The sequence below is a fragment of the Glycine soja genome, chromosome 19 (genome assembly GCF_004193775.1).
Source record: "Glycine soja cultivar W05 chromosome 19, ASM419377v2, whole genome shotgun sequence".
Classification (NCBI taxonomy): Eukaryota; Viridiplantae; Streptophyta; class Magnoliopsida; order Fabales; family Fabaceae; genus Glycine; species Glycine soja.
This window is the reverse complement of record NC_041020.1, coordinates 8626628-8652407: the sequence shown is the minus strand read 5'-3', so window position 1 is coordinate 8652407 and position 25780 is coordinate 8626628.

The window sequence follows — 25780 nt, the reverse complement described above, 5'->3', positions numbered from 1 at the left end:
ACTCTTATATTCATATTATCAATTGTATTTGTACCTGATATTATTCGATAACTAACAATATATGATAGCATGCTCGAAAAACTAAGGTCTTTGTTTCCACGATTGGCTTCAATATCTTAAGGCTAAGGTCTTGACAGATATTATTAAAAAAAAACTATTATTAAATAGAGTGGCCATGCGTTTTTAGTGACCTTAGGTGATAGTTTACAATTTCAACAACTTTTTGTCATTTTATTAGATTAATTTTATCATTTCTTAAAATATTACGGACTAAATTGATTATTTATTCTAAAAAAATCTTCTTTTATTTATAAAATTGTTCCTGCAATTTTTTAAAATGATTTTCGTATAACCATTCTAAAAGCCTGTGTTTAAAAGGTATTTTTTTACACTAGTGTTTTTATATACTTTTAACTTAAAGCTTACATTTCTAACCAATTATAAATTAAGGTAATTAAGGATGAATTTTTAAGTAATTATTAAAATGTTAACAAATTTATTATAGACAATAATTTGTGATTGAATATACATTTACTGTAATTAATTTTCTTAATTATTGGTAAAGTCCTAAGATAACAAATATTTATTTTAGAACCGTTGGAGTATGAAAATACTTTGCATAAATAAATAACTAAGGAACTTACAATAATTTGTGATTGAATATATATTTACTGTAATTAATTTTCTTAATTATTGGTAAAGTCCTAAGATAACAAATATTTTTTTAGAACCGTTGGAGTATGAAAATACTTTGCATAAATAAATAACTAAGGAACTTACTAAAGAATAAGTAAATAAATAAATAAAATAAAGAAAAATAAAATAAAATCCTAAACAATGGGAAGGCATCCGAACAAGGCGTTCTTAAGCGCTCCCCGGCGCCTCAACGGCCGGACCAGTTCCCAGCAACTCTCTCCGTCGTCCTTCGCCGTAACACGCGGCGGAGGTGGCGGCTGCGGCATCGGCTCCCTCCGTTCCTGCCTCATCTTAATGTCACTCAGTTCCATTTGCAGTGGAAACTTCAGCACCATCTTATAACGGCTCCGGCAACTCTCGCTTTTCCGGCACCGGCTTTCCCTCCCGGACGGCGACCGTAGCCACGCCACAAACCCGTTGGTCCCACCCGAAGAAGACTCGGATCTCAACAGAACCCGGTTTTCGCTCTTCTCACACGGCGCTGGACCCGGTTCTCCGGTTCGGCGCGTTATGAGTTTGCCGAATAAAACGACGTCGTCGGAGAGCGCACTGGGAAAAACAGTTGCGGGGAACTCAAATTCAGAGCGTTTCATAACGGAAACAACGATTAATCACCGTTCTAAGAAGAAAAGAGAAAGAGTTATTGGAAGTGTTGAGAATTACGGAAGTGAAACACCGAAAGAGAAACATATATACATACAATAGTTGAATGAAAAAGTGGAATAAATAAATAAATAATAATATGGCCGTATCGTTAACGTTGATGTCACTGTCACCACTCACCAGGTTTCTTTCTAGAATCCGTAGAGGTCAAGGAAAAATTACGTGAGTTTGTTTCTAGGATATTTCCTTCCGGCATTCAAGAAAACAAACACATAAATGTTTGTAACCTCACTATTTTTAAATGATTAATTTAAGTATGACAAATGTTAAACAATGACTTTTTTCTTTTTCGGAAAAATTAAATACGGTATAGAAAATTTAACACTCCCATATTCTATCAAACAACGTCTTTAAGCTGCTGGTTTACGATTAAAGAAATCAAAAGGAAAATCTTTTTTTTTTATTATTATTCAATTGATCACTCTAATTTTTAATGTGTTCTTATATATGATTTTTAATAATAAAAAAATATTTTAAATTCTTTTAACTTGTGTCCTTATACAATACTAATTATCAAGATGTTTAAATATTTACAAGTGTTTTGGATTTCGGGTTACTAGAAGTTTTTCACTTTAATTTATCATGGGATGGGTTTGTTTTAATTTGTACCCATGTTCTGTATTAAATAAAGCGTGGGTAGAAGACATTTGGTGGTTATCAACTTATCATCATTCCGTGTAAAAAAAGTCTAGTATTTGTTCATTGACAGCATCAATGGTGAGAGGAAAGTTAGTTCTCAAGGATAGGACTCTTCCTATAGTCTCTAGAAGGAGATCGAAGGCTGATTTTAACTTAGTTTTGTTGCTTTTTACTACGTATACCAGTATAATGCATTAACATTTATTTGAAGTTAAATTAACCACTTCATTTTAATTCTTGATTCTTATGTTTAGTGCAGCGACATATTATATTAGCATTAATATCAACTAAATGAAGTATTAACATATTAAGATCTAGCAGTGACAATTTGAATAATTAATTTGTTTAAAGTTCTATATTTAAATTTTAATAGTCATTATACATGAAATAAAACACTACAATGTAGACCTTGATACAAGTTTCATGAAGTTGCAATAAAATATAAGTGTCGGTTATAGGGATTCAAATCATCGGTCTCATGAGTGTGTCTCACTTCATGCTCCACCAATAAAAACATGTTATGTCATTTAAAATATTTACCTAAACTTTTATGTTTTTCCCACATTACCCTTAACAATTCCCTACACTGCCATTCCTCTTTTTCCATCAATTATTATCGTTTCGACACCATTGTTCCTTTTCTTTCATTATCATCATCATCGCATCACAAAATCTGATAAAAAATAAATAAAATCATCTAACTACATAGTTGTCTTCCATTCCCAGTTACAAATAAAACAAAGCACTTAATTGTTTCAAAGCCGGGAAATTTCAACAAAAAAATTGTTTTCTATTCTCGATTACACTAATTCAAAGCCATCAAGATTTTCTCAATTAAGATCAAAACAAAAGAAGTAATTGTTTCAATGCAAACAAACCAAGATTTTTTTTTTTATTTCTTGAATTCAGAAAATTGCAACATTCTTTTATGATTTTGAGTTGTTGAAGAAAGTGAACGGAAGAGGGGTGAGGTCGGAAAGCGTAATTGAACATGAGGTCTCGGTCGAAGAAGCAAATGACGACGTCATCAAATCCGATGACGGCAAGGTGAATATTTATTTCATGTACATTGGATGGGTCTCTGATGGTTGTTGTAGGTGCCACAAAGTGCAAATTAATTTTGGGAAAGATTGGTTTGTGTTGAGGTAAGGGATAACAATTTCTTTTCTTCGTTCTTCACACCTTCGTTGTGACTCTCTTACTTCCCTCTTTTCTGGATCTGAAACTTGTTGCGGTTGGATCCGAAATGGCTTCGGAGACTGAACAACAAGTAGGCCCTTTGGGTCAGTTTGGAATAAATAAAAAGGTAAAATAGTGTAGGAATTGTTAAGGGAAATGTGGGAAAAAGATAGAAGTAGGTGGATATATTAAATGACATGACATGTTTTTATTGGTGGAGCATGAAGTGACACAGGATTTGGGACTGGTGATTTAAAACCTAGTGGTAGTGTACTGACAGGTTTGGTTTAGTTATTCGGGAGTTTCTTTTCTTTTATTTTTTTGAAATTTTCTGTGATTGATTTTTTCATGCGATTTTTTGAGAAAAATATCTCTTGAAATTGATCTTTTCCCAGACATGTGCACTTCATAAAAGGCAAAATCTTAATATGAAACACATCATTGCAGATACATTTATATTTACCTATATTTCATGCATGCAAAATCATGATTAATATTTCATCAGCAACGTTTGAGTTAAACCACTTGATTCTTGCATTTTAGCATCTGTGATCAATGAAGCACTTCACTATAGAATTCAATACTAGTTCGAGGAGTGTTAGGAATGCATAAAATTGATTATGCTTCTGGGGAATTATCTATTCGTTATGAAATGTTAAGTGCCAAAATTTGGATTTCATATGGTCAAAAAGGAGACCCATTATATCCAAAACATATAAAATTTAATTTAGTAAACATGGTCAAGGCAAATGTAGTGGGAGAAATTAAAATTAGACACTTTCATGGTCTCTTTTCAACACATTTTTCTATTGGTTAAAGTTCATTAAAAACTATAATAATAAGAGAAATTCCTTAAATATAATGTGATCAAGCCCAAAAAAATTTGTGATTATTAATAAATTCCAACTATAAAGAGTGAGTGTATATATATTAAAAGGTATGTGAGAGAATGTGTTCTGTAACATTTTTTTTATAGTTTTTCATGATGAGTAGTATTAAAAAACAACAAGAAAAGTAAAAACGGCCCAAAACACAAGATCAATTCTCACCGGGGCAAGCCCAAGATCAAAACTTTGTCCCTATTTAACATTTGAGAAACATCTAGAATATGTTGTGCTCTTGCTAAGTTGTTTTTATAGTTATAAGTCCTAGTATTCCTTTTGCAATTTTCAGTTTTTCTATTTTGTTTTGTATTTTAAATTTGATTGATCTTATCATCAATGAGTTGTAAGCTTTTAGGCACCTAGCTTATATATACTTTGTTGTACATTCTGAATTGATATGAATGAAAAAAGTATTTTCTTCCAATATTGTCTAGCCTTCATCTTCTCATCTCTTTGCCCCTAAATATCCAAATTTGTTTGATGGTACCATAGCTCCATGTGGGTCCTCTGTTGACACTGGCCTCCTAAACATGTCAGAAAATTAAGTCATCACCTTGGACCATAATCCATCAAGTACCTATCACATTCATCCAAGTGAGAGTTCCTCCTCAGTCATTATGACACTAGTGCTGACTAGAAACAACTACCATCCTTGGTCACGATATGTTAAAATGGACTTCATCTCAAAAAATAAAATGGGCTTCCTCACGGGTACCATTCTCATACCAGCACACATAGATCCATTATATGTTGTGTGGGAATGTTGCAACATCTTAATCATGTATTGGCTTCTAAATTATCTATCTCAGTCCATTTCTAAGAGCGTTATTTACTTTGATCATGTTGTTGATGTTTGGAATGGCCTAAAGGAAAGTTTCTCTCAAGGAGATCTACTACATACTGTTGAGCTTCAAGAGGAAGTGTATGGGCTCAAACAGGGCTCACACTCGGTCACCAAATATTCACCAAACTTAATTCAATTTGGGAGGAACTTGACAATTATCATCCCATAGTTTCATGCACATTTATTGCTAAGAATAACCACCAACAAGGTTTCATCATTTGATTCCTCAAGGGTCTCGATGACAAATTCTTTGTAGTATGTTTCCAAGTCCTTCTCATGGATCCTTTACCTACAATTAATAGAGTCTTCGACATGGTTATTCAACATGAAAGACAACAATCTCAAAACTTTGTCTCCATGGAAGAACATAATAATTTTGCTAATGCTACATAAAAATGGCCATTTTTTCTCTTCTAGAAAGAATCGCGAGTATTTTTATGAAAATGACAAATGTAACCTCCCTTATGATGCTAGAAAAAACAACAAAGTGGGCATGTACTATGGTCGTGTTAGACATACAATTAACGAGTGTTATGCAAAACATGGATATCCACTTGGACATCCTCGTTATCCTGGTAAACCCCAATACCACAATCGGGCATTTGGTTTAGTGAACAATGTTGCAACAAATAAGCAACCCAAAAATTGATGAACATGACAAGAAGGAAAAGGCTACACATGGACCAAGCCTCAACATCACACCAAGCCTAACATAAAAGATTAGTTGCTCTATTACAACAATATGGTAACTCTAGTGGTTTAGGCCCAGATGGCAATTCTCAAATAAGCCATGCCAATCTTTCTCATGGCTCACATGATGGGCCAATCAATTCCTTAAGCCCAAGTTTTGGTAACAATCACATTTTAAATATATTCACCAATATTTTCACTGATTCACTCATTTTATTTGTGAGTTCTTTAAATACTACCCTATGGATAATAGATTTAGGAGCAACTGACCACATTTCTTCTTTAAATTATTTTCAAGTATATTTCAAAATAAAACCCACATTAGATTGCCCAATAGAACTTCTGTTACCTCACAAATCTTGGGCACAATCCAACTTTCACCAACCTTTGTTATTCATGATGTCCTTTATGTTCTACATCTCAATTTTAATCTCATTTCATTTCTAAATTAATTTCTACTTTGTCTTATACACTTATTTTTTTTCTGAAAATTATTGTAAAATTCAGGAAGCAAACTCCTTGAAGATGATTGGTTTAAGTAAGCTGCGAAAAGGTCTCTACTACTTGGATATCAACAAGGATAAACCATCCTCATCATCTAAATCCTCCTTTGTGAACAACTCCACCACTACCATTATTACTACTTCAAAAATTTGGCATTTTAGACTAGGACACTTGTCTAAAAATAGGTTGAATGTTCTACATCAACAATTTCCTTTTATTTCTAAGTCTGTTGATAACGATTGTTGAATTGTTTAAAAACAAATAGAACTAGGGAATTCTATAGCATAGGATTAACCTAGGTCGAAATCAGAAATATGATTCAATATGGTTCCTACATTCATTCACTTATAAACAGAAAGGGGGATTTTTGTCAAACAGTTTGTAAGCAACTCTAAAAGAATGTGAAAACACACAAAACAAAATTGAAGAAAGAACAAGAATAGACTATAATTCAAGATGAAAAGCATCAATCCAATTCACCAAACCAATGCAAATAGAATTATCAAAGTTACTACGAATGATGTTCGGTGTGAAAGTTCACTCAAATGCATTAGAGAAAGTTCAATCAAATCAAATATCTAAATTGTTTGAAATCGCAAATTATGTTAGAAGATCCTCCAAACAATTTGTGATTAAATTTTGAAATTAGGAAATGAATCCATAATCTAATCCATTTTCAATCCTAAACATAATCACAATCATGAAAAATGAAAATAGGATTGAAGAGAAAGAAGAACATTCACAAAGAGTAGAAAAACCAAACTAGAACTCAAATTCAGCTTTGCTTGGAGTGGATCCTTGGATTGATTAATTTTTTAGCCCTCCATGATCATCACCAATGGAGAAACCACGAAATTTGTGTTAGAAAATGGTGGAACAGAAGTGAAAATATGAAGAAGAATGAAGAACAATTGAGAGAAAAAGAGAGAGAAAAGATAAAAGAGAAAGCTTGCACAACAAGTTTTGTACAAAATAAAGTTCAAGTTCTCCCAATGAAGTTCAGTCCCTAACTATCAAAGTAACACCAATATGTAGAGTGTTAGTAACTAACTACCTACCTATCTAACTACCTAACTAACTAACTACCTAAGTAAACTAATTACACAAAACAAAAGCCCAAACTCACAACCCAATTCTTCAAGTACAGAGGCTCTAACTTCCAAGCTCAATTTAACCCTTGAAATGACTGAATTGGCCAAAGCTTATTTGTATCCAAATTGAATATCTTTTTCTTATCTTTCTGGGGACTACTCACACGTTTCATTTAGAGTTATGTAGTGTCCTCTAGGCCCTGCACAAGGAATATAGGTCAAGTAAGCATATATTCTGAAATTTAAATACGACTCAATTAAGCTCAATCATTTGCCTAAAATCAAAACTGAGTTAAGGTGAGAAAATAAGGTTCAAAGAGATGTCAATTGAGCTAACAAGAATATAAAAATATTAAACTACAAATGCTCAATCATCTATCAATGAAACTTGTGTGATGTTTGCCATTTGGCTAAACAAAGAAGATTATCATATTCACCAAGTATCAATAAAGCATCCAAAATTTTTGAATTAGTACATATGGATATTTGGGGACCTTTTTCTAAGGCTTCAATACATGATCACAAATATTTTATAACCATTCTTGATGACTATAGTCATTATACCTATATGGTTATGCTAAAAAAAATCAAAGGCAGAGGTCAAATAACAACTGCAAAATTTCATTCTTTTGATTGAAAAAAATTTGAAGCAAAAGTTAAAAGCATAAGATCAGATAATGGGCCTGAATTTTTCTTAAAAAAGTTTTTTGCTTCAAATGTAATTTTACATCAAACAAGTTGTGTTGCAACACCCCAAAAAAATGGGAGAGTTGAGAGAAAACATCAACATATCCTTAATGTGGTAAGAGCCCTCATGTTTCAATCTCATATCCCAAGTCATTTTTGGTCCTATGTTATCAAACATATTTATTTAATTAATTAGGTTCCATCCCCAATTAATTGGAATAAAATGCCTTTTAAGCTTTTACATGGACAAATAGTAGATTTTCACACACTCAATTTTTGTTTGTTTGGTCTGTGCATCCACTTATGTTGCTAATCATCATAAGTTTGATCCACAATCTAGATGTGGAGCCTTTTGGGGTTTTCAAAATGAAACCAAAGGTTATGTCATTTTAGACTTAGATACAAGGGAAATTTTATTTCTAGACATGTAGTCTTTCATGAAATGATCCTACCATTCTTTGACAAAGCATCACCACCTGAAAACCCATTTTTGCTTCTTGTTGGTGCAAACATATTGCCCACTGAAATTGATACTTCATCCATTGGGCCATCATCCACATAGCCCATTCAATCTCCACCACAAACTAAGACCAATGAGCCTGGACTTCATTCCTCTCCTTAGACCAAAAACATCACCACTAATCAGACTTCACCATCTTCTCCACCTTCTTTTGTACCTCCATCTCAATCACCTCCATTGCGCTGCTCTACATGGCCACATAAGCCAATTGTCACCTTTGTTGATTATCATTGCAACTTCCTTACTCAATCATCACCAAATTGTTTGCATCCCTTCCATTTTGTTAAAACCCTATTCTTAAATTTTTCATTCCCATTCCCATTATCTTATGTCCTTTTCTTTTGAGACTGAACCAACGAGCTACTAGGAAGCTCTCCAGCATCAATGTTAGCGTGATGTAATGAAATATGAGATAAAGGTGTTGGTGTTGAATGAAACTTGAGATATCATGGATACTTTTCCCAATGTTCGACCCATACAAAGCTCACCTTGTTGCTAAAGGCTTCACTTATACTAAAGGAATTGATTACTTTAAGACATTATTTCCCATTGTTAAGATAGCCACAATCAAAGTCGTTCTTGCTTTGGCCTCCATCAATCATTGGCATCTTCACCAACTCAATGTTAGTAATGCTTTCCTTCATGGGGACCTTTCAGAAGAAGTATACATTGTCATTCCTTCTGGCATAAAAAATCCTCAACCTTCAAAATGCTGAAAACTCTTGAAGTCCCTATAAGGTCTGAAACAAGCAAGTCACACTTGGTATGAAAAATTATCTATTTTGTTTCTATCTTGTGGATATCACTAAGCTCACATTGATTACATTCTATTTTTTAAAAATGAAGAATTCAATTTCACTTCCCTAATCATTTATGTTGATGATAATGACTTAATTGCAATTGTGACGATGAATTATCGCATACCAAGTAGATTCTTCATTCTCATTTTCAAATCAAGGACCTTGGTGTGTTTAAACAATTCCTGGGATAGGAAGTTGTTCACTCATCTTCAGGGATTTCACTATGTCAACGCAAGTATTGTCTTGACTTGCTAATTGATTTAGGACTCTTGGGTTTGAAGCCATCCTCTACACCTATGGATAAGTCAGTTCATCTTAGTCAATATTTTGGTGTTAAGTTACTTAATCCTTTTCCTTATAGGCGATTAGTTGGTTGCCTAATCTATCTCACTAATACTCGTCCAGAAATTGTCTTTGCCACTCAATAGTTAAGTCAATTCATGTCTAAGCTCACTCAAGTTCATTTTCATGCTACTACCAGAGTATTGCGATATCTAAAGGGGTGTCCCAAGAAGGGACTTTTTCATTAGAGATTCTTCCATTCAAATCCAAGGGTATAATGATGTTGATTGGGCAACTTGTGTCAATTCTCGCAGGTCTATCACAGGCTACAACTTCTTTCTTGGTAATTCCTTAGTCTCATGGTAAACTAAGAAACAAGATACAATCTTGTGGTCATCTTCAATAGCTGGATATTGGGTCTTTGCTTCTACCTGGGAGCTGCAATGGCTCACTTACCTGCTAAATGATCTGCACATCACATGCAAGCGACCTGTAGTGTTGTCAAAGTGGTTTACACATCGTTGCCAACCTTGTCTTTCATGAACACACTAAACACTTAGAAATTGATTGTCATATTGTTTGAGAGAAAACTCAACAAGGTCTAATGCAATTGCTTCATGTCTCTTCTTCCTCCAATCAACTGGCAGATATTTTCAATAACACACTTTCTCCAAGTTTTTTCACTATCAATCTTTCCAAGCTAGAGCTAATTGACATCTTTTTACCTCCAACTTGTGGGAGGGTATTAGAAAAAAACGACAAGAAAAGCAACAACAACCCAAAACACAAAATCAATTCTCACCAGGCTAGGCCCAAGATTATAACTCTGTCCCTATTCAACATCATATAAACATCTAGAATATGTTGTGCTCTTGTTAAGTTGTTTTTTATAGTTATTTCCTTGTATTCCTTTTGCAATTTTCGATTTTGCTATTTTGTTTTGTAAGTAAGATTTGATCTTATCATCAATGAGCTGTAAGCTTTTAGGCTCCTAGCTTATATATACTTTGTTGTACATTCTGAATTGATATGAACGAAAGAAGCATTTTCTTCCAATATTGTCTAGCCTTCATCTTCTCCTCACTTTTTCCCTAAATATCCAAATTTGTTGGAAGTGGTAAAAGTGTCATTGGTAATAAATAAATACTTGATGAAGGTTATCAATAATAGAAACATTATAGTGCGATAGGTTGACAAAAACATGATTGGTTCAATTATTCTAGATTTTTTTTTTCAATTTTATGAGAAATGTTTTAAAAAAACAATTTTCTAAATTTAATATTTTCCCCTCCATAAAAAAATCTCTTCCCGAACATGTACATTTCATAAATGATTAATTTTTTTGGTGATTGACAGGGATATTTGAATAGTTTTGTGTGTAATGAGATATATCTTGGTTGGGAGGGAATGCATGGGGAATTGGTGGATGCATAGACTTAAATGCTTCGTATGGCATTCAACATCAAGTACATTGGCCCCACCATTGATATGAAGAGAGGCTTATGGTTGGGGATCAGTGGTTGGTGGAATGGGGGAGAAATGACATATTTTTCAACACTATAGAAAAGTTATACAATCGTGTTGAAAAGAGAATATTCATTTTGTGTGCATTCACGGTTTTCGGAAAATATTAATTACGATTTTTGACAAAGATAATTTCATACCAATATCATGGTTAACAAAAAAAATTAATTACTTCCTCTGTTCTCTTTTATCAGAAAAAAATATATTTTTGTTCTCTTTCATAAATAAATTTTGACTACTTTTGTTTGATTTAATGAGATTGTTCAAAATATCCTTTATTTAATAGAGAATATATAACTAATATCAAGTTCCAATGAAGGATAATTTTTATTAAAAAAAATTATTTAATAGAGAATATATAACTAATTTTTTTATTAAATGTAAAAAAAAATCTTATAAAAAAATGGGGGAGTATAAAACTACCACTAGCTTTTTAAATGGCTCTTCAAGTGGCATTTGGTTAATTAACATTTATGTGTACATTGTGACATAAATGCTCTCTAACCGACTTGGGGTGGTAATTCTTGTAATTTGTGGTATCACTATGTAAACTTCTTTCTAGGGTACTCCTATTGCCCTTTTAAAATTATTATCTGATTTGTCGATTAAAAAAAATAAATGGTCAAATTTTTAGTCTATGAAACACATTGATGCATATGCACTTACACAAGGATGGATTCAAGACCATTTATTTATGCAAAGAACAAATTAAAAATTTTAAAAAAAGAATATTAACATAAGAAATGAAAAAGAAAAATAGGATATTAAATTAATGTTTGTTTAATTTTCCTCTGATAATGAATTTTATCTTTGCTTTTACACATAAAATTAAGAATAAATATTTTTGTGAAACTCATTATTTATTAAATAATTATTGATTAGAAATTAGATATTTAAATGATTATGTAAATAAAATTTGGCCCCTTGAATACCTTTATATGAATCTGTCCCTGCATTTACATATGAAAAAAATGATTATACATTAACACGATAAAATTTTACACAGTTATTGAATCATACTTTATCATCTATGATAAATTTATTGACTTTTAAAATAATTATTTTAAATGATAATCTATAATTAAATGATGATTATTTTACCTACATACACCTTAAACTTTTTATATATACCAATATTTAATGCAAAGTCATGTTTAACATTTCAAACCAAAATGCTGGAAGTTATATTATCACATGCCTACTTTAAAAATAAATATTATCACAGGCCAAAATCACTTTTTTCATGAAATTTGTATATATAATATTTTATGAAAAACAATTATACTTGAGTTGAGTTGCAGAGTCTATCTAATGATAATATAAAAGCACTGAGATGTCAAAATCAATCATAATATTAATGATAATATATAAAAGCACCCAAAATCTATCTAATTTTTGGAAAACTAATTCAAGCAATTGTTTTTGTCTCATGTTGATTTATTTTAATTAATGGTTATGAAAGTATAAAATGATTTTTATTATTAGCATGTTTTGTTGGGATTATTTTTATAGAAATAGTAATTTACTTATATATGCTTTTTTCTCAAAAAGTGATGAAAATAATTGATTTTTTAAAATATAAATTGAATTAAGTGTACACTTTATTTCTTGTGTAAATTCATTAAAATATAAAAGTAAAATTAATATGATATTTTTAATCTAATAATATTCTATTAATTAATAACACAAAAAAGTAAATTGAATGTAACCAGATCTTATGCATTTTTAAATGATTAATTTAGGTATTTTCATTTTCTTAATGTTTTCTTTGTTTTGGGCTACTAGAAGTTTTTGACTTTAATCTGTTAGGGATGGGTTCGTTTCCATTTCTACACATAGATTAATTAATGAGTGAATGGAGATTTGGTAATCTTTCCGTCATTCCGTTTCCGTGTGAAAAAAGTCTATTTATTTATTGTTTTTGTTTTTCACACAACCAATAGAGTAAAGTGGCAATGTGAGACTCTCTCTCATGGGAACGGGAACGTTGACTTTAACCTATCTTTTTTTTTGTTGAACCTAGCTTAATATGTTGGGAGAATAATATTATAGTTATTTAAATTATAAGTTATATTATTTGTAAATATTTTTAATGACTTTTATAATTTTATTTTTTATGAAAGTTGAATAAATAAACATTTATATTTCTATAAAAAATAATTGTGCAATTTAAATACTTTCAATGGAGTAAAATACGTTTCTCTTTTTCTCAAATATGTTTTAAATATAAACTCTTCTACTTGCTTTCATAAAAATAAAAAGTCATCCACATCAGCTATATTTGATATATATTTTTTATATTAATAAACTTGCATATACATATCAATATGCAAAATATAATTATTTTGGTAAGAAAAAATAAATAAAAATAATATATATTTTCATGTTAAAACTATTAAAACAATGAATTATAGAAGTATACTAAAATCATAAAGATTTATAACTTTTATAATAGTTAATATGTTTATGTGCTTTTATACAAAATGTTCATTTCATTGTGTCATATTTCATTCATTTTATTAATCAATTTAGGGAAAGAATACAACCTCACATTTTTTTTCTTGGGATTAGAATGAAAAACTTTCAAATTAGAGGTTCAATTTATGCAGCATAAATTTTTTGCTAAATTACAATTTTTGTTTCCCTAGTTTATAAAATTTGTGATTTTCATAGTCCCTCTAGTTTTCAAAAGTGACAATTTTGGTGCCTTTATCCATTTGGCCTCCTGACCATTACTCAAATTTTATTTTATTTTTTCTATTTTCTTTTTCCCCATTTGTCATATTCTATCTAATTGCATTTGGGCATTAATGTACAATGTCATTAACAATACCATCAACGTAGGCCTGGCAACGGGGCGGGACGGGTATTCCCATTGGGAGTCGGGTTTCCCCGCCCTGCCCCGCCCTCGCTAGTATTGATTAAATTTTAAAAAAAATACTATAACTTATTGAAAAAAATGGGGCTAAAAGGCAGTTACATAGCAAAAAAATAATAATAAAACCAAATTCAAAATATGGGATCATTATCATAATTTAAAAAATTACTAAAACAAATCAACCAATTCAATTAAAATCATAAAATTTAGGTATTGCATGAGGAATTAAGGACATGCATATTTAATTTCTCCCAAAATGCAGTACCATCTAAATATATGTTGTCCCAACAATAAGTAGCATATGATTCTGTCTAGCAAAAAAAAAGATACTGATATACTATGTTGGTGGTCCTTCAAGTTCTAATTGAGCAACTTAAACATGTTTCATTCTTTCAAATTACATAATAAAGAAAGAAACAACTTAAATTGTTCAGCAAATAAATCTTGATCATTCCTCCAAATTAGTAACACCAGCACCCATCATTTCACCTGCATAAAAGAAGAAAAAAATTAGAACAAAAGCTTATATAATATAATAACAAAAAATGAAATTCAAAACATTATTTACCTTCATCATCTGAAACCATTTCATTCAATACAGTATCAAATTCAACAACAAATTTATAGCTCATGGAACCTATAAAAACACATTACAAGTATTAGTTTGTTGAACAAACACAAATATCAATTTAACAACATATATGAATAAAACATTAAAGCCTCTAAAGTATCCCATTGAAGTCGACTACGATGTGGGTTTAATATTTGTCCACCGGTGCTAAATGCGGATTCTGGAGCTACAGTAGATACCAGAATAACTAATATATCCTTAGCAATTGCTTGAAGTGTTGGATACTTGACACCATTAAACTTCCACCACATCAAAATATCAAAGTCAACAACTCTTGGTAAAACCTCTTCTAAATAGTGGTCCAACTCTGATTTAACATAAGAACTTCTAGCCCTTTTTTTTCCATATAATAAATCTATCATACTCAGATAATGCATCACCAACAACTTCACTACCAGTAACATCACTAACATTACTACCAAAAAAGTCTTTGTTCATTTTCATTTGGTAATCAGAAACTAAGTCATAAAACAATTGTTGAATGCACCTCACTTGAGTAAAAGAGTCATGTTCATACAATTTTTATAATAATACTCAAGCAACTCCATCTTGTACCTAGGATCTAAAACAATGGCAACTCCCATCACATTATGAATCACACCCCAATATTTATCAAATTTGATCATCATATTTTTTTCCATTTGTTGAATCATTGGGTTAGGAGAGGTAATCCATTGTTTGATTGCCAACTTAATCTCACATATATTTGGAAAATACAAATTGACAGTTGGATGTTTAGTAGAAGAAAATAATTTAGTGATAGTATTGAACAACTTCAATCTCCCACGCATATCCTTTGCAAATTGCCACTGTAAAGTACTTGGCAAAAAAGTATATTGAGACTCTCGTTGCTTTAATCAACAAAATAAATCCTCATATCCTATGGCAATTTCAAGCATTTTGTAAGTTGAGTTCCACCTAGTTGGACAATCTAAGGCCAAATTCTTAGTGTAAGGGATTCTCAATTGTTTAGCCGTTTCCTCAAATTTTTCCTTCCTCTTAGGTGTTGTTGTCCAATATGCCACCCTATCTCGAATCTTTTCTAGACTTTCTTTCACCACTTCCAACCCATCTTTTACTATCAAATTAAGGATGTGTGCACAATGCATGTGAAGTAAAGACCTATCCCTAAGCAAACTACCTAAGTGCAACTTATCCTTAATTTTATCAATCCATCATTTGTGGTACAATTATCTAGGGTGATAGTGGACAGTTTTGTGTCAATATTCCAATCCATCAAACAGTCAACCAATTCATTGCAAAGTCTATCACTTAAATGAGGAGCATGAACATAAATGAACCTAACATAAAAATAGAGATATAATATAAAAAAACAACCAAAAAAAGAGATATAATATAATCATATTCAATCATTTTATAAAATAAAATGCCTAATAATATAAAAAGTTAAAATCATTTTATTAGCTCAAAATCTGACTTTGTAAGTTCCAACAACCATCAACGTAATGAGATGTAATAGACATATACCCCCTCTTCTGATTGGTTGAAGTCCACATGTCTGATGTAATGGTCACTCTTCCATCAAGACTATCCAACAACTTCAAAGTTGTTTCATAGATTTTCATTATCTCCTTCTTAATTGTGTTTCTAGTAGGAACCTGAAACACAGGTTGGAGGGCAACAAAGTATCTCCTAAAGCCAAGCTGATCCACAATTGATAGTGGATACTCATGCATAATAATTGCTTTTGCTAGCTCTCCCCTTGCATATTTTGCATCATAAGTTCCCGCACCCTACTCTTGCTTTCCTTGCACAACCTTAGGTGTAAGAAATGTTTGGCCTTTCATCCCTCTCATAAAAATCTTGCACTAAACATAAATCTCATTATGTTTCTACAAATGCTTGGTTCCAATTTTTTATTTTCCACCAAGAAGTTTCTTACAATACTTGCATTCAGCCTTGTCCAAACCATTGACCTTATTTTTTTAAAAATGCTGCCAAATCTTACTTTTCAGCCTACATATTCCTCCTTGCGCCTCTATATTATTAACTTCATCTTCATGAGGTGAAGGAGTATGATCAACATTAATAGGTGAAGGAGAAGGTGTAAGATCAGCTTGAATAGGTGAAGGAGTCTGATCAATTGGTTAAGGAATAGGACAAATTCCTTCTGGTGAAAAACTAATATCTTCCATTACTTTCCTGGAAAGGAAAAAAATACTAATATCATAAAAAAGATTCCCAACCAACAAGTAGTATGATAAATGCTAAAACTAGTATGATAAACAAATAGATTTTTTAATTATACACCAAAATTAAGCTCCATTTTTTTATTTTTAAATTATAATGAATTGAGCTTGGAATGTCTACCTTTACCACCTACCCTATTCTCTGTTTTCTCTAACTATCTTACTCTTATTCTCATTTTCTTGGAATGTCTACCTTTACCACCTACCTTTATCAATTTTAAGAAATTATTGTGAGTGCAAATATTTTAATTGAGCTTCACCATTGATTGAGAAACAAAAACAAATGCAACAGGCAATATATGCAGCAAATTTGAGCAATAGCCCACTGATTCAACAATTACACCAATTAAATAAGAATGATTCAGTCTGGCTAATCAATATAAATATATTTTTCTTTTAGGAAATCAATCAATCAAAAAAATATGAAATTTATCTTATTTATCTTTTTATAAAAAAAATTTCTAGTCTTTTATGGTGTTTTATTAGGATAAGAAGTGGAGTAGTTTTTTAGCACTAACATGTTGTTTATGGCAGTGTATGGTAAACAAGGATAGCTTTCCTCTTTTTGTAAATGTGGTTACGTACTCTTTATTTATATTCACAAGCAATATAACATAGTAATTAATCAAGGGGAGATACAACAAGAATATGTCTAGTTTTTTGTCTCTGTATATGGATTTTTGACACCCCTTATATCATTTTAATATATATTATTTACCTTTGCTGATAAAATCAACATGGCAGTAAACTAAATTAAATACACTTGATATGCAAACAACTACATTAGCAAAGGTTTTATAAGGAAGAAACGGTGAGGAAGAAAAAGTATGAGAGGTAGAGGGATCAATGTAAGCACACACATATGATTATCAGAACCCATGAGCAAAGGTTTTTTTAGAAGATGATTGTCAATAAGCCAGTATACATGTATTGTCCTATTATATTTATACAAAAAATTTGACCATCATGAGTGTAACTGATCACGACCCTATATGTAATTCTGGAACATTTTACTGTTTCATAATTCAATGTTTTGACAATCTTACATATAGGTTGATGAGTAATAAAACATATATACAACATTAAAATCAAATAAATAAGGTAAATAAACAAGCTTACTTTCTTAAAGTAGCATATGCCTCAACCTTTACAAAGGGATATCCCGAGGAATAGAAATAAGTATGGATTTGTACAAAAAGGTCAAACAGTTCAACAATCTTAAACTCCAGTAAAAGCAAATGTTATCACATACATTCAATACAATATAATAAATGTTTTACTAATACATGTTAATGAAACTTCTCACATACACAAAAAACATTCCATCATTTGCTCCTCGTAAAAACTCCAGTAAAATGAAGTGTTTAGTTTGTTTTCCTTTATATTTTTCATTGATATGTTTTCAGTAAAAATTACAAAAGTTTCACCTTGTTGTCATTCCTATGTGTTGTCTTCACAAATGTTTGATCCTATTCCCTAGGTTGGATGCATTTTAATAAAAGCAATCACTTAAATAAACACATGAAACTTTATTTCAAACAGAACCACAAATATTGTTCTCTAAAATGTAGAGTTGAAGCAAGTTTCCAGCTAGTGAAATTAGACTCTAATACGTCTCTGAATCTCAAAATTAATATACTAGACAAAAAGATTCGCGAATGAATCCAAACAAAGAGAAGAACAAAAGTAAATCAGCAACATTCTAAATCAAATAAAATATCGAACGAACGAAATAATGTGGAAAAACAAACAAGCAAAGAAGAAGAAAAAATGATCTAGTGCAATGCGATGGATGGTTAAGAGAGAGAGAGAGAGAGAAAGAGAGCGAGACAAAGACCTTGGTGTCCTCATCGATGGAGGAATTGAGATCGGAGAGGAGATCGAAGCAGAGGAGTGAAAACTCCAAATTGGCAACTCCAAATCCTAAACCAGTGAATTTGTGAGATAGGTAGGTAGAGTGAGGAATAAGGAGCCGCGACGTAGATTAGGTTTTGACTTTCGAATATTAATATTTAATACACTATAATTCTGGGGCGGGTTCGGGGTTGGGGTCGGGGCAGATATCAGTAATCCCATACCTGCCCCTGCCCCTGTTTTGGGTTATCGGGGAAAACCTGAATTCGACCTCGAACTCGATCCACGCGGTTTTTCTCTGTCAAAGTCGGGGTGGGTTCGATTCGATTCCCATGGGATCGGATTCCGCTGCCATACCTACATCGATGCTAGAAGGTTCAGCACCACCACCAACCTTCACGACACAATGACCTTTGATTTCCCTTTCTACAATCCAGATCTAAACCAAACCCTCACTAATCATTGACCTTGTTCACAATGTCGACCACACCATCGACGTCGCCAGGTTGTCACCACCAACAACGTCTACAGCTTGGTGACCTTTGATTTCCCTCTCTACAACCCAAATCCAAATCTAACTTAAACCCTCACTAATCACCCAAATCTACAACACAAGTATAGATCTATGTTAAGTTAAAAAACATTTATGTTTTAAGATGAATCATGACTCTTAATTATTTTGATTAGATACAAATAAATACAAATGCTAAAAGTTGCGTCTTATACGATATCAAAAATGCTTCATGAGTTTGCATTTGAAATATCATACGATAGTCAACTAAAGCCATGATCCAATACAACATTTAAGAGATGACATTTAAGACTTCATTTAATACTTTGTCTGAGATCCATTTTGCAGAAGCACTCTCCTAGGATCTGTCGAATCCTTGAAGAATAAATGAAGTTCAAGATCTAAAAGTTGTCAATCTTTATCAAAAGACACATTTTGTCGTGTAGACCTGCTTTGACGCAAAAGGAAGTGGTTTTCTAATGAAGTGCTCTACAAGAAAGCCAATCAAAGTGGTTTGGCTGCATGAGGAGGGATGTGCATTTAATGTAAACATTAAATGCTCCATCGATCATAAGCATTAGACACAAGCTTAAGTGAAGAAATTCATCCATTGTGAGACAATGAACACTTAAAGATGAAAGCTATAAATATTAGAAGCTTTGAAGATACAAAACAAAAACTTACAAAAGAATACTAGGTTTTTTTAAAAAGCTATAGATTAATTCTTTTTGTAAAATGCTTTTTGTAAATTTTCTGTATAGTTCTAAAAAGCTCCCAAAATACCTTGAGAGAAAAGACTAAGTGCTGAGATTGTATATTCATCTTTAAGACCCTTATAGAGCCAATAGTGGCTGGGTAAGACAAAGAATACTAGGTTGTGTCAAGCTTGGGATAAAGCTTGATTTGTAGAGCTAAAATTGGTCATGATAGAATACTTGTATCTTTGTTAAGATAGTGGAACTTAGTGGTTTACCAAGAACTAGACGCATTCTCGGTGGTTGAGATGAACCAGCATAAACCTGTGTTTTATATGCTTTTGCTTTTCTTCTGCTTTAAATTGACCTAGGGTTTAAATTTGATTGTTGTTTGAAAACTTTGTATTTTTACAAAATATGTGTTTGTCGTCTAAATTCGTTTGTGAAAATCTATATTTGTTTCATTAAAAATATCATCAAGTGATAACATTGTTTTGAAAAGAAAAAGGCTTTCAAAAATAAAAATCACAATTCAAAGCCCCTTCTTGTGATATTTGCCTTTACAATTTTCTATCAGAGCTCAACCTCTAAGGGTTGAGCACCTAATAGTGTCTAGAGGAAAAGATCCTAATGGCAGATAACAACAGTAGTCAATTTATTGTTAATGGAGCATCCATCACAAGGTCACCATGCTTCACAAGATAGGACTATCCTTACTGGAAGGACAAAATGGAGATGTACATCAAGTCCATTGAGTTTAGACTCTGGCTGATTATGGAGACATACTCATTCCCAGACTAGAAGTAGAATGGACAGATGCAAACCTTGCTATAGTGGAACTAAATACAAAAGCTTGTTATACTCTGACATGTGCTTTGTTTAGAAATGAGTATAACAAGGTATGTAGATTGAAGATAACCAAAGAAATCTGGGACTCGTTGAGTATCAATAATGAAAGTAAAGAAGACGTTCAACTAACAAAAGTTGTAACTCTAACAAGAAATTATGAAAGCTTCACCATGAAGGAAGGAGGGTTTGTAGATGGCATGTTTGGAAGACTTCAAGTTCTTCTAAATGAACTTTGATAATTACTACGCATAAGTAAATTTTGTGATTAAGTAACATAGAAATTATCTAATTTTCCCTATTTTATTTCTTCTTTTTGTGTTAAACATTAGGATTTTGGAATCTTCTGAGTTTTTATCCAATAGGTGCTCAAGCTGGTAAATTTATAGTGTTTTGGTGGTATATGGGAAAGCTTGTCGTCTACCGGTGGAGATGGAGCATAGGGCTTATTGAGCCCTCAAATTCCTCAACTTTGATGAATCTTTAGTTGGTGAAAAGTTAAAAATGTTGCTCCTAGAGTTGGAGGAAATGAGGCTCAATGCCTATGAGTCCTCTAAGATTTATAAGCAGAAGATGAAGGCTTACCATGATCGAAAATTGATGAAAAGGAATTTCCAACCCGGACAGCAGGTGCTGCTGTTCGATTCCCGACTAAAGCTTTTTCCTGGAAAACTCAAGTCCAAGTGGTCTGGCCCTTTCGCAATCAAAGATGTGAAGCCCTACGGAGCGATCGAACGAATGGACCCTTCCTCTACTGACCCAGAGTGAGTTGGATTGTGAATTTCCAAAGGTTGAAGATCTACAATGGTGGCAATATTGAGAGATTGACCACCATCATCCACCTCTAAGACCCATGAGGGTGTCTCACGTCAAGTTAGTGACGTTAAAGAAATGCTTATTGGGAGGCAACCCAGGATTTCTTATCCTACCTTTCTTTTCTTTGTGTTCAATTGTGTGCTTTTATGTTGCTTGTTAATTCTTTTGTGTGTGGATCGTGAGTTAGGCTAGTTATGTTTTAAATTTCAATAATGGTGTGAGCTTGTTGTTGCCACAATGTGATGTTAACACCTTAGGAATGTTCTGCATGATTAGAATTGGTTAAGTTGTTGGTGTAGAAGTGCTGAGCTTGAGTTTTGAAATTGTCATCCTGCGCTTAGCGCTTAGTAACTCACAAAATGCGTGTATTCTGTTCTGACAGTGGCGCTAAGCGCAAACAGTTGCGCTAAGCCCAAATATATCTCTATCTTGCAATACTTCTAATTGGGCTTAGAGCGCAAACGCACGCTAAGCAAGCCAAAACTCTCGCTAAGTGCGACTCTTTGCGCTAATCCCGAAAACCCCTCTACCTAGAATTAATTCAAATTGGGCTTAGCACACCTATCATGCTAAGCCTAATTCCTCTCTGTTTGGAGCCTCCACAAATTAGGCTTAGCGCATAAATGTGTGCTGAGCGTGTAACATCCCATTTTTCATGAAATAAATTAAAAATGATTTTATTTAAAATAAATTGAATTTTAGGAAAATAATGAGTTGTTTGTAATTAAGTAAATAAATAATAAATTTTATTTCTTCATTTGATAGGGGGTAAAATATATTTTCTTTATATAGAATGATAAAATAAAGAAAAATAGAGTAAATACACGTCTCTACGCTCTCTCTTCCTCTCAAATTTGTTTTCCTTCTTCTTTTCCCAAAACCTTCTCTTTTTCCCGCATACACTCAAATCTGTCTCAATACAACGATGATCTCGGACTCGTTAACCATTGGATCATTGTGCAATTTGAACATGAGGTTTGGAAATTATATCCGAACACATCCACCGTAGGGAGTTTTCTCTTTTCCCGCATACACCCAAACCTGTGCCAGTAAAACTATGATCTTGGACTCGTTAGCCGTTGGATAGTCGTGAAATTTGGAAACCAACTTTGAAACCCACTTTAGCACATTCTTACCGTTAGGATTTGCAAAATAGTATTTTTGAAGGAAGAAATTCTCATCACACGTAAACAGTGAACTAGAGGCTCCAATCCCTTCTCCTCTCAAACGCTTGGAAACCCTAATAGAGCAAACAGAGGGAAAGCTTAAGAAATCTTAGGAAACCGTTAGAGACGTTACTATCACTGCCAGACTACACACGTGAGCCCGCTTAGAGGTAAGGGATGATTTTATCGTAATTGGGGTTAGAATGAACATCTGTAGAGATCCTTAGGTGATTAAATTGGGATTTACTTCGGGATGTTTATTGTATTGTAATTTTTCATGTATGATTATAATTGCGAGATTGCTATATTAGGATCATGAAATTGTGATTGAAATTGTGTATAAGTGATAAATTGAATATGTGATGAATTGTGGCGTGAGATGTTAAAATTGTAGGCATGTAATTTGGTTGTGAATATGTGAGTGGTTAACACTTGATGTGATAATACTTTTGTTGTGAGCTTTGAATTTTACAATAACCCGACTGGTGTTTATCTTGAGAAAAGTGTTTATGTGCAGTGTTAAAGGGAAGATGTAGGATTCCTAGTTAGGAACCTAAAGTGTTAAATTATAGCGCAATGTGTTAAACATGTTTGAAACACTAGTGTGAGGTCGTGGGTATTGTATAATTCACGAGCAGTGCCTGCGTGCAAAATTTTTTTTAGGGGTTGGACCTAAATCAGGAAGGTGAGGCCCTAACAGATACTTCGGAGTCTTGGCCTTGGGGATAAAGACACTCAGTTTGAGTGCTCCTTTAAGCCTATGTTGATCCCATATGGTTGGAGCATTCTCGTAAAACGGAGTGACCCTGACTGGTCACCTTATGATTTTACTTAGTGAGAGTGACCTGACATACCCATTGTATGGTGTGTCTTGTTATGTACTCCTAAGCGCTCAAGTGTGGTTTTTCACTGATATGGTACCGCATAGCATATACGCTTGAGTCTTAGTATAATTGTTTCATAACGTCTGCTAATTGTTTATTATGAAATTGATGAGTGTTATTACGTCATGACCCAAGTGTGTGATTCATGTGTGATGTGATTGATGATTGAAAAATGAATTTTAAATGATAAAGTGGTGAAGTGACATGGATTGTATTAAGTTGAGCTATATTATAAATACTTCTATAATTTATTTAGATCATGTCTTTGTTTATTTGTATTTTTTTAGAAATGTGATAACTCACTCCCAGTGTGTTATTTGTGTTTGGATCCTGTGATGATCTTGAACCTTGTGTTCATGGGAACAGATGACTAGGTGGATGACTTTAAAGAACCTTGTGCTAGAGGATGCTGGGACACAATGCTCTAATAGGATGTGATATTGGGGATGAGTTTTTATTTTAACTGCATGATGTTATTTTATTTTATTTTATCTTACTCATTTAACAAAATTTCTTTTGTAAACTTTGGCGGTCTTGTTCTGAGCCGGATATTCTTTTAATAAGTTTTATTTGGTAATAATGAAGTGAATGTGAATCTTTTACCCACGTGAATTTTTTTATCTGTATTTTTATATGTTTTATTTATTTATATGTATGTCGGGGTAGAGGGTATCACAAAGCGCGTGGTCACCAGCACACTAAGTGCCACTGACACACTAAGCCATTGTGCACCTTTGAAACTTCCATTAGTTAATTCGCTAAGCGCGACATCACAGGCGAAGCGAGCCACCTACGCTCGCTAAGCATGTAGTTGTCTACTAAGCAAAAGTTGCAGGCCAATTTTACCTGTAAATCTCGCTAAGTCAGATGAGTGGCGCTAAGCCCAAAACCTTCCCGGGTTTGGAATTTCACGAATTGGGCTTATCGAGCACCTTCGCGCTAAGTGCGAGTTTAGTAGTAAAAAAAAGAATATTTTGAAATTCAAATAAAAGTTGAGAGGGAAGACCAAAGGAAGTCATCCTTGGTGCGCTAAGCGAGTCATGCTCGCTAAGCGTGGGGACCATTATTGCACCTGTAACTGTCAGGCCGCACGCTAAGCGCGATGCTCGCGCTAAGTGCAAAGGCCATAACTGTAGGCAGTTCGAAAACTGCCATGTGCCCTTAACCCCACTTTCCCCTTTCATTTTTTCCCTTAAGCAAAATCTCACTCTCTCCCTCACCTACCCAGTTCGAAGTCTTCCCATCTTCCACTCTAGTGCTGCCTCCAACCTCCTTCTACCTTCTTGTGCATCCACTTTTGTACCACACTCCCACTCATGTAGTCTACTTCTCTTCCTTGACCGTTTATTTGTGTTATCTTATTTTGTGCATTTTGGCTTAATTATGTTGCGTTTTGTGTTTTGGTTTTCTCTTGCATTTTTCGTATGTGTGTGTTATTATGCATTCACCCTATCTATGTGTCTATGTTGCATCTGTTTCTGGAAATTTTTGCCGAGCTCGCTAAGCCTGCACCTATGGCTTAGCAAGTTCATATGTTTTGGGTAAAGTTTGCATTTCTGGAAATTTTTTATGAACTCGCTAACCCTGAACTGCGCGCTTAACAAGTTCATACGTTCTGGGCTTTTGTATGAGTTTCTGGGTTTGTTGTGATGAACTCGATAAGCCAGCATGTCGCACTTAGCAAATCTAGGTTTCATGTTTTTCATGTAGTGTTCATGTTTTCCAGGTTTTGTCTTGAGTTTGTCTTCACCCTTCGTCACAAAGCAAATCTAGGTTTTTCCCAAAATCTGTTACTCGCTAAGCATCTATACGTGCTAAGCAAGCACATTGATTCTTCTATTCATCTTCTGTACTTGGGGTTAGAGCTGGTTGCACACTAAGCCCACGTGTCATTTCACATCATGAGTGTCTTTTTTTTCCATGCATGGGCTTAGTCCTAGCTACCCGCTAAGCCCCAGTGTCTTTTTGTTTTCATGCATGGGCTTAGCGATAGCTACGCGTTAAGCCTCAATGTCTTTTTGTCTCCCCTCGCACAGACTGCACACCACCTTGCGCTAAGCCCAAATGTCTGTATGTATCCCATGCATGGGCTTAGCGCCAGTTGTGCGCTAAGCCCCAACACCTTTTTCTATGCCATTGCACTGGCTTAGCACCACTCACGCACTAAGCCACCCATCAATAAATGATTCTTCCCTGGGGCTAAGCATGCAGCCTCGCATTAAGCTGCCACTACCACTTGTCTCATAATTGGGCTTAGTGTGCACCAACGCGCTAAGCCCAAAACAC